Below are 16,901 nucleotides of genomic sequence, written 5' to 3'. Positions count from 1 at the left end.
TTGTAAACTGTATGTGCCCTGAAGAACCTGTAAGAACTTGTATGTGCGTGCATATAGAAGTTGAGGAAAAACTGCCGATCACCTACAGCAGAAAAATTCACGAAGCCGATGCCAGGTTAGTCCTCTTCGACAGACAGAGAATCTTTCCCTATTAAACGCTTCCACTGCGGTGTTTTACCTTAAACACCTTTTCTATCCCATATAGTACGTGAATACCAAATTTCATAGTGATTGGTTAAGCCGTTAAGGCGCTATAAGGTAACAAACAAACTCACTTTCACATTTATAATATTAGTTTAAATAAGAACGTTTAACCATCCATGACGATGATGACAGTCTATGAAGGAGGCTTATGTTCAGCAGTGGACAGATAATGGCTGAGATGGTGACAATGAGCAACGACCTAACCTGACCTAACTGGCAATTGTGGGGGAAAGGGATTGTTAGTAATGGAGACTGAGAATCCCATTGCTAGCAATATACCCAACCAGGTCGACCTCCTCGCGGTTTCCCCTGGAAACTATCATGGTTGATTCCTGATGAATTCATTATGATGGGCTAACTGGCTTGTTTTCATTCTCATCTATCACCCTTCACTGGTGTTTTGCCAGCGTATCCCGTTAGCGTAGGCGGGGATATGATACCATACCATTTTCACCCATAAAAAAAAACTGGCAATTGTAAAATAGTTGTAAAAATTATTTCTAACCTAGGTACAATCTTCTTTTCTATGTTACCTAGAGATTTTTTTTAACCAATATGCTAACAATTTATCTTAAAATCAATTCTTTCTGTTTTAATATTAAACTATTTATTAATTAATTTTACAATATGAATGTAAATAATTATAAACTACAGAATATATTAAATAACTATATAATACTAATAACAATTACGATATGAATAGATACACACCAATACTTAAATAATGAATAATAATAACAGTAAGAAAATACGTAACTATCGCGATACAATTTCAATGACTGGATAATATTGTAACAGGTCCTTAGACTATTTCTAAAGTGAAAAAAGTTTTGTCCTCCTCTCTCCTACTTGCTGTGCCCAACGAGGTCCATAATTGGAATGTTATCTACTAATTATATTATGTAATGCAATAAGAAATAAATAAATAAATAATAGTTTCATTGGTTTCTACTACTTACTACATATATAAATGCGAAAATTTGTAAGTACTTTTGAATAGATATTTTTTACTAAAACTACATTCAGACGTTTAAGCGTAATTGAGTAACAGACATATAGACAATATGAATGTTCACAGTTATAGTATTAAATAGAATTAAAAGTATGTACACTTTATTGATTAATATAAGATACGATATGCCTATTGCATCATATTTTTCAAAAAAAAAAATGTGGTATAGTAGACATACAACATTTTATATTGCAATTTATTAATCACTTATCATTATATGTATTTAAATTGCCATGTAGGCCCGGCATAGAATGGGCTGCCCTTCATTTCCTGTGGGTGTCATAAGAGGCGACTAAGGGAACATAATGGTCGAGGAATGGGCAGCAGCGTCTCTCGTAAAACGTTACCAAAGCCTAACTGTAGTTGCTAACCTGTCCGCCAAGCATGGCATCTACTGGCAAAATCTCTCATTATGGGGAAGGCCTATGTTCAACAGTGGGCATTTAACGGCTGATATGACAATGAGGATGGCATTTAAATTATTTATTTTAGCCATTTTCACTAATATTTAGTAATAAAAAGATGTATCACGTAGCATACTGACAACTTTAATTTATGACAATTAATTAATCAAATTATTGAAAGAAACAATAGCCGAGTCTCTTGCATGTTTTTCTTAGCCGAAAATACATTCCGAATGGACAATAGAATCATAGAAATTGACAAAGATTCAGAAATACTCGTATTTAAGTTTACTTGAACAATTTTTTTTCTTTCTTTGTCTATAATTCTGTACAGGCAGGCATTCAGTTTTGTTTGTTGACAAATCTGATAAAACTTATATTGCGTGAAACCTAACGTTGTTAGACTCAAACTTTCCAAAAACTAACTAGCTTTCCTAATCTGACTTCACCTATATTCTTATCAGATTTAAGTTCCATCTAATCATGTCTATCGGTGTTGGTAGACTAATTCTATTAAGGTTCTTTGAAACGTAGATAAGCTTAATGATATAAAATAATCTTTTGATTCAATAATTTCATTAGTGCATAGTAAAAAAAAAAACAATAAATCGATATTTTTTTTGTAACGAACATGAAATAATAAACAAACTGACAGTCCACCTGATGGAAAGTAGTAACCCTCGTCTATAGATATAGATATTTTTAACATGGTTATCAGATAGTATTAGCCATGTGGTCCCAGCATAGAGTAGGTCACCCCTTCTTTTCCTGTTGGTGTCGTAAGAGGCGACTAAGGAAGGGCGAGGGATGGGCAGCAGCGTCCCTCTTAAAACATGTCTAAAGTCTAATTCGGTTATCAATCCGCCAGCCAAGCGTAGCAACTACTGGAACTAGGTACTAGAGAGAAACTATGTATGTACAAAAATCATCTTTTTTATATACAACTTAGAATGGCAAACAAGCTGACGACCCACCTGATGGAAAGTGGTAACCGTCGCCTATAGACATAAGCAGTACCATGGACATAACAGAGTATACTGTTTCGCTGACTCGAGATATATATATATATATATATATATATATATATATATATATATATATATATTTTAATTGTTAAGTTGTATAGTTAGGCCAACAGATCTTCTTTCATCGTTACAAACTCAAGTTATTGGGTGGAGAAGGGATTGTCAATAAAGGAGATTAGACAGAAATATCAGGTCTCACCTCTATACAGTTCCCCCTGGAAACCATCGCAAAAATAGGTTTATTATTTTTAATCAGTGATTACAGAATTCCTTGTATTTTTAAATTATTCATTTTATTTAAAGAAAATATTAATGTATCTTTGTTATCTGTTATCAAATCAAATAAGAAATGCGTGAAGATTGATTCGGAATCGTGAGGGGGTTCCGTACATTTTATATATTTAAACTACTACCGCTTATTATGATTTTTTCAACTTACAAATTTATTAATGTAATATTATAATTTATATTACAATCTTTACTTCTATCTAACGATTTTAGTAAAATCAAAATTGTGATAAAAGAAAGCAACGAAAGAAAACTGTTAGTCTTTTTTCGTTACGTTTAGCTATAAAAAAGTGTAGTTTCAACTGAATTTAAATAAATATCTGCCTAAGGAAAAGCACTAAAATTTGCCTTTTAAATATTCCACTCACATAGTCCACAGTCGGTCCCTCTATCCTTCCTAGCCGCTAATGATAGGTTAGTAAGTACTTAATTATATTTACAGAGACAATCCGTAGAAAATTTAATATTACTTATTGGTAGACTTTTAATTACAAGTTACGTTGTCTAAATATTGTTTAATAGATATTTAGTTGAATATCTAGACCAATCCTAGGTATTTCATAAATACGTGAAATTAAACGCTTATTAAATACCTAAAGGTAATAATTATTTATTCTAATAGGTAGATATTAAATGTCTAAATAATTTAAACTACAAAGAATATTGGGTAGAATAGTATTACAGTATAAGAAATAGTACTACGCACTTGTAACTATTTGTAAAAACTTCAGAAATGCAATGCAAGTAAGCTCTCCTTGATTGTAACGCCTGCAGACAAAGACCCCACATCTTGTCCTACAAATGTGACCGCTGCGATACCTTTCTTGTTACTTTATTAACTTAATCTATCACACCATACATTGCAGTTCAATCATAGATTCTCTCTAGGTTGATGCACTCAAAACACGTGCATTACTCACAAAATATTTTCATAAAACCGACTCGAACTAAACGCAGCACCCGTCTCCTCCCCGCCCCGCGCCCTCGAGCAAAACCAGTTCAGTTTGTGCCGGGCCGCCGTCCGCGTCGCTTGTCGTGTTACACTGAATCTGCGCCGCGTTGTTTTACGAAATAACCATCTTTTGTACCCAAACCAAAACCAGTGTTGTGGATTCCTACAGTGTACGTGTGAGATTGTGCCATTTTCATTTTGTGATGTTGCTACTACATGTTATAGTGGATTTGTGTTGAAGCGAGACGGGTTTGGGTGCCTCCGCCGGTCGCCTCTCCGATCTCGGGATATCATTAAGGTATTTATTGTTACACCGGCTCATTGTTGTAAGGAATTCTTTCTACGACCCTCGTGTGGAGTTAAATCGATAGCCCGATTCGTTTTCGTTTGCTGGTACGGAGGTGCCGCGTTGTAACGCGTCCGTTTTGCTCGATCGTTGATTGTGGATACAGGATTTGCATTGTAGATGTGCTGTGTGCAGTCGGGGTAAACAACGAGCCAGAGAACTGGTTCGAGTCCGGACCCTGGCAATTTGAGTGGGCGAGTATTAATTACGCGGACGATACAACGGTACATCAAAGTTGCTACAAGAGTACATGGGGGTCAAGTAAAGATCTTTTGATAACTTTTGTTGCTGGACTTTCGTTGCGTATTAGTTGAGTCACTGCTTGTTTATGTCAGTTACCTATTTATTCTTACATTTATCGTAGTATAAAAGAACAGCAATGGTAGCTTTATAATAGGTATCTACTTTTATAAATATGAGGGTTAGTAAATATTGTTAATGTTGGCGTTGCGACTCAATGACGCTTAAACGGTTCAACGGATTTGAATGAAACTTGTTACATGGGTCCACTATATATTGATTAATATTGATAATCCTAATTCACGCAGACAAAGCAACAAAACAGGGCTAGTTATCACTGGGGTCAATTCTGAGCAACCATTTCTCTAAAATTTAAAGCTTCAATTTAATATCACAGCGAGATCTTTATTGTAAGGACCAATATGAACTAATAAATACTTTTTTAATAAATTTAACTCAAAATATTATAATTTTAGTCTATTATGGTCTATATAAATAAATCCGAGAACGATTATGAAATTAAAATATTAGATTAAAAGATAAGTTTAAAAAAATGACACATCATAATTGGCCCCATCATCATAGTAAGCCATGGTCTGTGCCATTGGTATACGTTGGCAGGGCACCAGTGAAGACTGATAAGTGAGAACGAAAGGAAATCAATTGGCTCACTGTGACGAATTACACAAGAGTTAATCAGGATGGTTTCCAGAGGGAACCGCGTGGCGGTTGACTTGATAGACTGTATTGCTAGCAATACAGCCCCAGTTAGACCCCATTACTGATAATTTTTTGCCTCTTGATAATATAGTGTTACGTCAATAGGTAAAGCGAGCAAAAAATTACAAATAAACAAATATTAAAATTGGTTGAACGCTTTTAGAGATTGGCATGAACTAACATCGTGACACGGTATTTTTAGATATTAAAATAGGTAACTAGGTCTATTTAGACTAAAAACCTATTCATTCAATTATTAAAGATCTGCAGGTAGTAGGTACCCGCCAAATTAACTTCGGTATGTACAAATGCAAATTTCTATTATTCCAATGTCTCGACAGTCCAGTAGATGGCGTAACTTTCACAAAACAATAGGCTTGACCAATACTTCGAAAGTTATTAAATAAGGGTTTATTGGACTTTTAAATATTTATATAGGATCATTAGTATTTACTAGCTTTTATCCGCGGCTTCGTCCGCGTGTACGCCGTATGACGATTGACGGGGATAAACAATAGTATGGGAAAAGGGCATACCTACTTTCTCCATCCTAATTAGTACCTTCGTGTTTAGCAAATGTTAAGGTATAACAAATAAACAAACTTTCATAATTGTAATATTACTAAGGATATTTATATGGATCAGTGGTGGCTAACCGGTCGATCGCGACTATTAGTCCAGTCGGTCGTGGCAAGGCAAAAAATATAATATTTTGCTAATCTAGCGGAAGATGCTCAGACGCAATGCTCATACTAGTATAAATAAGAAGTTACTAAGAATAACTCAGTTTTATGTTTTCCCTTTTAATAATATAAAAAATACTACAATACTACATAATTGCGTACTGTACTATGTTGTTTCATTTGTGATTTCAAGAAGTATGTAATTGGTAGATCGTTTAGGTTTTCGCCAGTGAACAGTAGATCTTGGGTCTAATCAAGTTGGCAAGTAAGTAAATTTGTAATTTTTTGTGTACAATAAAGAATAAATAATAATAATAAATATATAAGAACCATAACTTTGTGTATTTGGGTTTCACTATCTGTTTGTGCATCTCATTGACATACTCAAAATATGTACTAAAATCCCACGTAACCGATTTTAATGATATCATAAATTCCTCTCAGAAATAACGAATTTCTATTTAAAAATTTGAAATGGTTTTCTTTTTGCGTTGCTGCGGAACTCTAAAAATAATGTAGATATAAAGTTCTCAGTAAAGAAAAAATATCATAAATTATCCTAACATGATAATTATTATCAATGTATGAACAATTATTATACACCTTTATATTATTTGTATAATACGAGTATTTATAATGATACTCAACAAATCAAGTCATCATAACATCTCTATGCCAGTACTAGTTGATATAGTGTGCGCATCTTCAACTGACTTATTTATTATATATATATGTATCATCATCATCATCATCATCTTCCTACCGTTATCCCAATTATTATTTGGGGTCGGCGTAATATGGTTTTATCCATATTACAAGGATTTAGCTTATAATGCATGCAATGTATATTGCATGCATTATAACATATAGGTATAACAAACATTAAATACGATACAATATTAATGCACATGCCTATTATAGGTATTCACAGCATTTACTTTAACACATTAAATTTCTTTTTTATTTTAAGGGAACCCATATACATATACTTACAGATTGGTCCCAAAGATATTTTATCAAAATCGGTTTAGTTTTTAAATCGAAATAATTGGCTTTAACGATGCAATGAATGGTTTTCCATACAGAAATGGTATAGAATCTTGATTTATATGGTTAAAGATTTTGAGTAATGGGAAGTAAAAGCCCTGGGGGACAGGATTATTAACAATGGGGATAAGTGGACCCGTTGCTAATTTCTTGCACCAGTAACCTCATTTTTAGCAATAAATCCTGTCGGGTCGACCTCTCCGCGGTTCCCCTGGAAACCATCTTTGTTAATTCATAGTGAATTCGTCACGATGGGCTAACTGATCTGCTTCCTCCTACCTATCATCCCTTACCGGTGCCTTCGCAACCTATACCAATAGCGCAGATAAGGTCACCATTCCATTATCGCCTTTTACTACCTATCACCAGCAGTTCATTAAAAAAAAATACGATTTAGAACTGCTTATAGCTAAATCTATTTGATTAAAGATTATTTGAGTCTGAATTAAAAAATATATAGGTTAAAACTTTTTTTTTTTTAATTTACGATCTCTCAATGAACTAATATCATAATTTTATACACAATTTAAGGTTTTATTGACAGAGCGACATAGTTGACTCTGTCATAAATAGAGTCATAAATAAAATATTCACGGCGGTCGTGTATCCGATAAAGTTTATTTATTTACACTTTATTGCATCATTTATAAAAATAATAAATACGATGAATTTTAATGAAAAGTGATATAAAAGTAGATATTATGATTAAGTACTTGACTTCCAAAATACTGTATTGTATTATCGAGGAACATACGATTATTAAATAATGTCACAGTAAAATATTTTAAAAGAAAAGTAAAAAAAAAAGTTTATGGATCAATATTTGATTCAATTTGGATGGTAAATGTTGTCCATAATGTATAGTATAACAGAGGGAGACTTTGTACAAAAGTCGATTGTTTGGGTACCTCTGTCCCATTCGTGTTTCAACCGTGAAGCAGCTGTGTTTCGGTTTGAAGGGTGGGATATGGCGTGAATTTACTGGGTACAGAGGAATAACACCTAAGTCCTCAGGAATGGCAACGCATGGGGAGTATCATGGGCGAAACAGTATACTCTGTTGTGTCCATGCCACTGCTCATGTCTATAGATGACGGTTACCACTTTCCATCAGGTGGGCCGTCAGCTTGTTTGCCATTCTAAGTTGTATAAAAAAAAATAGTGATGATTGAGGACAGCACATACTACCTAAAATACAAGCAAGCGAATGGCAAATGTTAATACTGGTATGAGTACATATTAGGGGGGGAAAGAGCTTGTTAGTAGTGGAGACTGAGAATCCCATTGCTAGCAATATATCCAACCAGGTCGACCTCTTCGTGGTTCTCCCTGGAAACTATCATGGTTAATTCCTGATGCATTCATCATGATGGGCTAACTGGCCTGTTTTCATTCTCATCTATCACCCTTCATTGGTGCTCGGCCAGTGTATCCCGTTAGCGCAGGCGGGGTTACCATACCATTTTCACCCATAAAAAAAAGTACACATTAGTACATATATGTATGTATGTATAAAGATATAGATTTAGTATATAGAATTAGTATATAAGTTCATAATTGTTTATAAAGCTGTATGTACAAGAGTGCAAAGATGCAGACAAACTGCAAAGCAGTTTCACAGCACTAAGAATATTGTCTATGTAACTATTTACTTGAAAAAAAAAAAAAAACTACTATGAGTAAGTAAGTACAATTTATGAATGAATGAAACCTCTTTATTGTTCCCTTTAATGAATGATACAGATTATAAAGATTAACAAAATGCACGCAAATTAAATTAATAATTAATTACATAAACTTAATTGTATAAAAGCAAGCTAAAGAGGCAACAATGAGCGGCCTTATCGCTAAACAGCGATCTCTTCCAGGAAACCTTAGGATGGAGAGGAATAATTAAAATTGTGTCTGGTCAAGGCGTAACAGAAAAATAATAAGGCTATAAAGGACTAAAGATAAATTTAAATGCAGTACAAACAGTATAAATAAAAAATATTTACACAATATTAATAGCAAAAGTCGATTGCTTGGGTACCTCTGTCCCATTCGTGTTTCTACCGTGAAGCAGTTGTGTTTGCATGGCTGTGTTTCGGTTTGAAGGGTGGGATATGGCGTGAATTTACAGGGTACAGAGGAATAACACCTGAGTCCTCAGGAATGGCAACGCATGGGGGGTATCATGGGCGAAACAGTATACTCTGTTATGTCCATAGTACTGCTCATGTCTATAGGCGACGGTTACCATTTTCCATCAGGTGGGCCGTCAGCTTGTTTACCATTCTAAGTTGTATAAAAAAAAACTTGCATACATAAATAGACGCAAATAAATAGTACATGCATAATATATGAATATACGTTAGATTATAAAGATAGAGCATCGAGTCTCAAACGGGTCAACTTTTTGTCAGCTAATTGTCAAATTAGCTGACTAGATTTTTTATTAGTATTCTATAATATACTTACGCACATAATGTGTCTTGACGTATCTATATTTAATTATTTAATAAATAAAATGAGTTTTTACGTATTAAAAATATCCAAAAGTGTATAAAACAAAATAAATATAAAAGTTCTTATTCATAACTATGCAAAATTGTATGAAAACTTTGGCCCGCTTTTCTCCAAGCATTTGTATGGATACACTATGTATATAATCTAAGGAATATACATACATAAACTTATACAATGATAAATTTGCTAATATACTGTAATAGGTACTATAACGGAGATGATTTTATTAAATAGTATTTTTTTACTTACAACTTAATATGTAGGATAATATAATATTTAATTTCGTTTCTTTTATATACTAATATTTATATGTAATTACGTTCACATGACAAGAAAAAAGTACTTACTGTGTAACCTATATCCTTTTCCATCGCACTGAATACTTGTTGTTGATAATAAGGGGTAACAAATTTACTTTCACATTCGAGGCCTATAAAATAAAAGGCAACTAAACACTATAAAATCGATTTCATTTTCACTCTGTGCTCAATTTTTTTTTTTACAACACAGAGGGCAAACGAGCATGCGGCTCACCTGGTGATAATTCTATTAAGTAAAATTCTATTTATTACTAATATTCTATTTTATTTAAATTTAGTTTAAAATATAAAATATCGTTCCATATCCTTGACAAAATATTAGTTTGTCTAGTTATCTGGACATTTGACAGACTTGGATTTAGCTGTCTTTAATTTTATAGGCCTCATTTATAAATAGGTGTTATAACAGCGGCTTAAATAAATAAAATAGAAATATATATAAAAAAGAAAATATAAAGTAGCATGCATTTGTAATTTCTATAAATTTAAAATTTTAATTTTATTGATTAATTAATATAAAGGTGGTCCCGAATTTAAAATAACGTAGTAATTATTTCACAGATTAAAATCTGTAACGACGAGTAAAATAGTGCTTTTTTTATTGCATTAAATATATTTTAATTACAGCGCACGTGTCATATTGGTTTGCTGTTAAAAGTTAATTTATGGGTTGAAAAAAAAAACGAAATATGGGTCCGGAAGCGTTCGTGTCGCATTGACAATCGAACACATGTCGACATGTCGTAGCTACTCTGTGGCCGACAGAGTAGTTGCCTAATTGACGACTAAAACGTGAGTTATGTAAGTTACACAGTAAGGGCCGTATTACACTGTCAAATAATCATCATTATGAATTGCGTCATGCTATCTTTTATTCGCGACTTCGTCCGCGTGACCGGTGTATAAAATAACCTATGTCCTTCTCCGTATTATTAAACTTGGTATACACGTACTATACCTGTATATCAAGTTTTATACCGATTAGTTAAGCCGTTAAAATGCAAAGAGTACCTTACACTATAAGGTGCATAGTACCTTATAAAATAAATAGGTTTTTAATGTTTGACAAAATGCTAATCTTGTATTAGGGAATCTCAAAATCTGAAACTTAAAAATTTACCCAGCTCGATCTGACGGGAATCAAACCCGTGTCTTTGAGCTATCTATGTCTAGAGCGTACTCTGTTGTAACTGGGATCGCCCCGGATACACGTGTATTTTAGAATCAGAATGTATATTCTTGGCATCTAAATCTAGAATAGATATGATATCACTAGATGATTAATTACATTTCTGTTTTCCTAAACATTGACTCCGGGAGAACATTATTTTTATAGCATATAGCTCGCCTTTTGTGTTATATATTTTTTTATACATGTAGTCAATTATAAATATGCAAGGGTGAAAGGGATTGTTAGCAGTATACCCAACCAGGTCGACCTCCTCGCGGTTCTCTCTGAAAATTATCATGGTTAATTCCTAATGAATTCATCATGACGGGATAACAGGCCTGTTTACGTCCTCATCTATCACCCTTCACTGGTGCTCAGCCAGCGTATCCCGTTACTGCAGGCAGGGTTACCATAGCATTTTCACCCATAAAAAAATATTATAAATATGCAAGATGTTTGTACGTTTGTTACTCAATTTGTATGCTATAACGGCTAAACGGATTTAAATGAAATTATTTACACGAGTAGGTTATATTCTCATTTAATACATAGAGTATGAAATATGGCCATGTGGTCCAGGCATGGAATAGACCACCTCTTCCTTTCCCGTGGTTGTCGTAAGAGGCGACTAAGGGAGGGCGAGGTATAGGCAGCAGCGTCCCTCTTAAAACATTTCTAAACCCCAACTGCGGTTGCCAATCCGCCTGCCAACCGTGGCAACTACTGGCAAAACCCTTCAAGGGGGAGGCCTATGTTCAACAGTGGATAATTAAAGACTGTTATGATAATGATACTAAATGTACTGATATAATTTAATAATACAATAATTTTTTTTTCTTTATACAACTTAGAATGGCAAACAAGCTGACGGCCCACCTGATGGAAAGTGGTAACCGTCGCCTATAGACATGAGCTGTACCATGGACATAACAGAGTATACTGTTTTGCCCATGATACCCCCCATGCGTTGCCATTCCTGAGGACTCAGGTGTTATTCCTCTGTACCCAGTAAATTCACTGCCATATCCCCACCCTTCAAACCGAAACACAGCCATGCAAACACAACTGCTTCACGGTTGAAACACAAATGGGACAGAAGTACCCAAGCAATCGACTTTTGTACAAAGTCTTCCTATATAATATAGAAAGTGCATCACTCACTGGTTTAATAAATTTAATTCATGGTCCATCATATATCTATGACAGTGTAATAATCCCTAATAGAGGCACGGAGATGGTTGCACTTTGCCACATTCTCCAGTTGGAGGGCGGGTTCGGAATTTGATTTATGACGTAATTCTATAATTTTATGGCGTGTATTTCGGGCGCCGATATTTATGCGTGTTACGCCACCAAACATATATACATTTAAAACATTGATTCTCAAAGTATGCGATAATATTTTTCTGTATGAGTCTACAGAGGGCGGTAGAGAGCTCGCAAAAAAACTGTAATTTTTCCAAATCCTTACATTTCTTCTAATTTTTTCTTGTCGCCTCGATTTTTTATTTGTTGCCTCGTAATTCATTGAGTTTTAAACCGATTTGAAAAAAATATTTTTCTTTTTATCTGAAAAGATATACTTACAGATTGGTCCCAAGAAAACTTTATCTAAATCGGTTCAACAGTTTAATTTTTAAATCAAAATACACGATTGAAATGGTTCTTTTTGTGAAACATAACTGAGACTTGTTATCCTTGTGAGGCGGACGAAATAGTAGGTAAATGCTAGTAACATTCAGTTACGGATAACACCTTAACTGGTGTCGATAGTCAGTTATTGATTTTGTTATTTGAACTAAGTTAATCTTATCTGTTATGGTGATAGCAACGTCAAACTATACAGTTATAGCAGGAGTCATCAAGTATTCATATTGAAGGCAATCATAACAAGGGGGCTCAAAATGACCACTTTACAAATATCCCAAAAATATGTAGGATAACAGAAATGTGGATAATTGGTTAAGTAATAGATAACAAATATACACTTATAATATAATACTGGCGACACATCCCGACTTCGCACGCTTTTTTTTAAATAAAGCCCATATTACTCGCTACCAGAGGGAGACTTTTTATAAAAGTCGATTGCTTGGGTACCTCTGTCTCATTCGTGTTTCAACCGTTAAAGCAGTTGTGTTTGACTGTGTTTCGGTTTAAAGGGTAGAATATGACGTGAGTTTACTGGGTACGGAGGAATAATACCTGAGTCCTCAGGAATAGCAACGCATGGGGGTATTATGGGCGAAACAGTATACTCTGTTATGTCCGTGGTACTGCTCATGTCTATAGGCAACGGTTACCACTTTCCATCAGGTAGGTTGTCAACTTGTTTGCCATTCTAAGTAGTATAAAAAAATTAAAAAAAGAGATAATGTATCTTTTAATAATTAAAAGAATTTTTAAAAAGTATATTTTGAGTTTATCTATTATGAATAAAAAATCAATTCTTTATAATAGATATTAGTTAGATTAAGTAAATTAAAATAAAAAAAAAAAGAAATTGAGATCCGAGTTTCCGAAATTTTAAAAATGGAATCCTCTCATATTCTTAATCGAATTTTCATTGTTGACATTGTCATAGAATATATTAAATGTCAAACGGTACATAAACTGTAAAATCTATATTGTCACATTTACGTCGCGGAAAAACATTGTTGAAATTATTCACCCCGCGGCCGGGAGAGTGTCGGCGTCACGCGTCACGTGTCACGCGTCATGCGTCATGCGTCACGGCTCAATCATGACATGACGCACTCATTATTGTCAGCGGGACGCGTCTGCGATTGATTCAGATGAGATATCGTGAGTAAACGGTTTCGGAACGTGGCTTATGAGAGGTGCTATGAATATGTGGATAAATAACATAGTAAAATTGTAAATATAATTTGTTACAATAGAACAAAATTTGAACAGAGTACTATATTGACCCAACCATAAGACAGTCGGGGGAAAAAGGGATTGTTAGCAATGGAATTCGACATTGCTAGCAATATGTCCTATCAGGGCGACCTCCACGTGGTTCCCCCTGGAAACTATCGTGAACAATTCTTGTTGAATTCGTCACGATGGGCTAACTGACCTGCTTCATCCTCATCTATCATCCCTCAATGGTGCCTCGCCGGTGTATACTAATAGCGCGGGTGGGGTTACCATTCCACTATCACCCATTAAAATAAAACCATAAGACAGTCTGCTAATATCCAATAGTAGTACAAAGTAAATATCTATTACAGAATGTTTTTTAATTATCATCATATCAGCCTTTAACTGTCCACAGCTGCTTTGCCAGTATTTGCCACGTTTGGCAGCCAGATTGGCAACCGCAGTTAGGCTTTGTAGATATTTTTAGAGGAACGCTGCTACTCATACCTCGCCTTCTCTTAGTCCTCTCTTACGACATCCACGGGAAAAGAAGGCGTGGCCTATGACTATGGCTACCCAGGAATTAAAACCGAATGTTTTTATTTGTCACAAATTTATATTTTTGTGATAATTTTAATAAAGTTTTATTTTTTTTTTTATTTAAAAAGAATATATGTATATACATAAGAGATATTTCAGAAAAAAATATATGAGTTGTTTTAATAAGAACAATATAAGCTATAAAGTAAACTTTTAAAAACTGACTGTTTCTCTTTATTTCATTTATTTATGTATTTACTCTTTATTGCATCACAAAAATAATAATACTATATATATATATGTTTTTGTCTATGTCATGTTGTATATGTCTTTCTGTTTGTTACAGCATAACATAAAAACTATCGCATCAAATTGGATGCGATTTTCACAGTCTGTTCCTGAGATTCTTACTTAAATAGCGTACTTATGTTTTACCTTGATATGACATCTAAAAATTACATTCTTATGAACGAAGTTGCGGCTAAAAGCTAGTTACAATGAACACTCAATATAAGCTCTCAGAATGTCATTACATCATAACAATGCGTCATCTGTCAGCCGTCAAACACGCTCATTACCGTCATCGGGACATCCCTCCAATTAAACCAGCTACAGATCTATAAATCATGGATGACAATTCCTATAATTTATTACTGGCGCATATGTGCATTTCTGTAGATATTTCTTTTGCGCCCAACCAAAGTACGGTACTAACTCCCAGCAGCAGTTTTTGAACAAATACAAGATGGAAACCTATTCCTAAGATATATATAGATAGAGCATATTCCTTCTTAAAAGGCCGGCAACACATCTGCAAGTATATACAACTATGGGCGACGGTTATTAGTTACCATCAGGTGAGTCGTCTATCTTACAAAAAAACTGAAGTCTTATTTATTATTTAATACTCAATGCTGAATGAAAGAATGTACTGGTTTGACATTCCGCAATGTTTATGATGCTGCTCTTCATATCTCCTAGTAATATACTTCTAGGTAGACTTCCACAGACTCCCTGGAAACATTGCTCACGTTTGTCACGGTAGACTTTTTTTCTTTTTTTATAGTACAAGGGGCAAACGAGCATGCGGCTCACCTGATGGTAAGTGACTACCGCCGCTCATGTTCACCCACAACACCAAAAAAATTGCAAGTGTGGAATGAGCTCCCTGCCGAGGTTTTCCCAAGAGACTACTGCATAGGGTTCTTCAAAAGGGGGGTAAAGAGGTTTCTTCAGGGTCGACAACGCGCGCGTAATACCTCTGGTATTGCAGATGTTCATAGGCTGCGGTAACCGCTTACCATCAAGTGGGCCGTATGCTTGCTTGCTACCTCAGTGGTATAAAAAAAAAACTTATCATCACTCATTGGTGGCCCGCCAGAATATACCATAGATTAGATAGGGTTAGCATTTCATTTATATATCTGTAAAAAAGGTACAGTTATATTTACCGGCGGAACCTTAAAAACTAGCTTTAATGCGCAATCTCTGATCTCACGTCATTATCAATTAGTGAGTGTATGCATACATAACAGTAATATTCGTCGCCAGCCCTGTCACAATGGCTTGTCAAATTTAATTAATCCTTACTATTAAACAAACAGACATCCCAATCGGTACAAATACGTAATGCGCAGATAGGGTTGCCATTTATAAAATCTAAAAATCGGAATAATAATATCATGGAGTTTTGAGCTTCACCTAGCATATACACATAGGGTTTATTTTATTTATCTCATTTTTTTTTACTAATACTTAGTATGTAATTTATGTATTTAAATCGACAATTTCCTGTGGCATTTTGGACGAACTTTAAATATAAATATTTTTTTATCCAAAATAACTTTAATTTTCAGCATATAATTTTTATTGTTCTATCTTTTTTATTCGTTGATACAGTTTCAACCGAGCAGAACACGTAAGGAACTTGAATGTAGAGCAATACAGAGAAACTTGGACAGGTGACAACCCTATGTGCAGGTAACGGTGACCATAGTCCACTATTTTTTACTGTTAAACGACAATAAGATGGTTTATTTAGATAATCAAGAGATTCGCCGCCATTGCTGAATCGTTGGCAAGTCCAAGGACTCGTTTTCATATCACAATAATTAGTCATAGCTATAAACCACGGTCAAGTGTAAGTTGCGCTATCGCCTGGAAGTTCCGTATTGTTTTAATCAACTTCAGACTATTTTTATGGTTTCGTTACGAAATTGAATCGTTTTGAATTTCGAATTGAATTTTCTTACCTTTAGACACTTTTTATATTTGTATGGCTATCTTAGATGTTTAAAAATGAATAAATATCAAACTAGCGACATGGCTCAGCTTCGCATGGATAGATAGCATTTTTGAAAATGTATACTTTTTTTTTGATGGGTGAAAATGGTATGGTAATCCCGCCTACGCTAACGGGATACGCTGGCGGAGCACCAGTGAAGGGTGATAGATGAGAATGAAAACAGGCCAGTTAGCCCATCATGATGAATAATTCATCAGGAATTAACCATGATAATTTCCGCGAGGTCGACCTGGTTGGGTATATTGCTAGCAATGGGATTCTCAGTCTCCAT

At 34.5% G+C, this 16,901-nt stretch overlaps 1 protein-coding gene across 7 annotated transcripts in view; it reads left to right on the top strand.

Moving 5' to 3' along the window:
* The first annotated feature begins 3,921 nt into the window (after positions 1 to 3,921).
* Positions 3,922 to 16,901, top strand: part of LOC113519445 (latrophilin Cirl) — a 461,571-nt gene continuing 448,591 nt past the window's right edge. For all 7 annotated transcript variants that reach the window (XM_052896948.1, XM_031909674.2, XM_026904563.3 and 4 more), the window contains exon 1: positions 3,922 to 4,183. The gene's annotated coding sequence lies outside the window, so the exon portion shown is untranslated. The remainder of the gene's footprint in view (positions 4,184 to 16,901) is intronic.

This window comes from Galleria mellonella, unplaced genomic scaffold (assembly GCF_026898425.1).
Source record: "Galleria mellonella isolate WM207_F2 unplaced genomic scaffold, CSIRO_AGI_GalMel_v1 utg352, whole genome shotgun sequence".
Lineage (NCBI taxonomy): Eukaryota > Metazoa > Arthropoda > Insecta > Lepidoptera > Pyralidae > Galleria > Galleria mellonella.
Note: the sequence above shows the minus strand (reverse complement) of the source record. Positions and strands in the feature narration are given on the sequence as shown.